The sequence below is a fragment of the Lissotriton helveticus genome, chromosome 4_1, assembly GCF_964261635.1.
Source record: "Lissotriton helveticus chromosome 4_1, aLisHel1.1, whole genome shotgun sequence".
Classification (NCBI taxonomy): domain Eukaryota; kingdom Metazoa; phylum Chordata; class Amphibia; order Caudata; family Salamandridae; genus Lissotriton; species Lissotriton helveticus.
In genome coordinates, this window is record NC_136063.1 from 82,109,845 (window position 1) to 82,111,653 (window position 1,809).

Genomic DNA, 1,809 nt, shown 5'->3' on the forward strand with positions numbered 1-1,809 from the left:
TTGGTGGTGTTAAGCTTCAAGGGGAAGAAGTCACACCTTCTACCCAGGGTTATGGAGCTCAGCGCAGGGTAAGATTTCAGCTTTTCACCCCTAGCTGGATGTGTTGAAGCAAAACACTTCTCATGCCCAATAAAGTCTATTTCACCCCTCCACAGTATCAGGGAAGGCCTGCAAGGCCTTGTGCCTACTTCCAGCCTCCAGGCACCAATGTTACTGATACCTGTGACATTTGGTGGTGTTAAGCTTCAAGGGGAAGAAGTCACATCTTCTACCCAGGGTTATGGAGCTCAGCGCAGGGTAAGAATTCAGGTTATCCCCCTGGCTGGAGGTGTTTAAGCAAAACACCTCACATGCCCAGTACAGTGTATTTCACCCTTTCCCAGTATCAGGAAAGGCCTGCAAGGCCTTGTGCCTACTTCCAGCCTCAAGTCACCAATGTTACTGATACCTGTGACATGTGGTGGTGTTAAGCTTCAAGGGGATGAGGTAACACCTTTTACCCAGGGTTATGGAGCTCAGCGCAGGGTAAGATTTCAAGTTATACCCCAAGCTTGAGGTGTTAAAGCAAAACACTTCACATGCCCAATAAAGTCTATTTCACCCCTTCACAGTATCAGGAAAGGCCTGCAAGGCCTTGTGCCTACTTCCAGCCTCCAGGCACCAATGTTACTGATATCTGTGACATTTGGTGGTGTTAAGCTTCAAGGGGAAGAAGTCACACCTTCTACCGAGGGTTTTGGAGCTCAGCGCAGGGTAAGATTTCAGCTTTTCACCCCTAGCTGGATGTGTTGAAGCAAAACACTTCTCATGCCCAATAAAGTCTATTTCACCCCTCCACAGTATCAGGGAAGGCCTGCAAGGCCTTGTGCCTACTTCCAGCCTCCAGGCACCAATGTTACTGATACCTGTGACATTTGGTGGTGTTAAGCTTCAAGGGGAAGAAGTCACATCTTCTACCCAGGGTTATGGAGCTCAGCGCAGGGTAAGAATTCAGGTTATCCCCCTGGCTGGAGGTGTTTAAGCAAAACACCTCACATGCCCAGTACAGTGTATTTCACCCTTTCCCAGTATCAGGAAAGGCCTGCAAGGCCTTGTGCCTACTTCAGGCCTCCAGGCACCAATGTTACTGATACCAGTAACATTTGGTGGTGTTAAGCCTCAAGGGGATGAAGTCACACCTTTTACCCAGGGTTATGGAGCTCAGCGCAGGGTAAGATTCCAGGTTATCCCCCTGGCTTGAGGTGTTAAAGCAAAACACTTCACATGCCCAATAAAGTCTATTTCACCCCTTTCACAGTATCAGGAAAGGCCTGCATTGCCTTGGGCCTGCTTCCAGACACCAATTTTACTGATACCTGTGACATTTGGTGGTGTTAAGCTTCAAGGGGATGAAGTCACACTTTCTACCCAGGGTTATGGAGCTCAGCGCAGGGTAAGATTTTAGGTTATCCCACTGGCTGGAGGTGTTAAAGCAAAACACTCCACATGCCCATTAAAGTCTATTTCACCCCTCCACAGTATCAGGAAAGGCCTGCAAGGCCTTGGGCCTACTTCCAGCCTCCAGGCACCAATTTTACTGATACCTGTGACATTTGGAGGTGCTAAGCGTCAAGGGGATGAAGTCACACCTTCTACCCAGGGTTATGGAGCTCAGTGCAGGGTAAGAATTCGGGTTATCCCCCTGGCTGGAGGTGTTAAAGAAAAACACTTCACATGCCCAATAAAGTCTATTTCACCCCTTCACAGTATCAGGAAAGGCCTGCAAGGCCTTGGGCCTACTTCCATCCTCCAGGCACCAATGTTACTGAT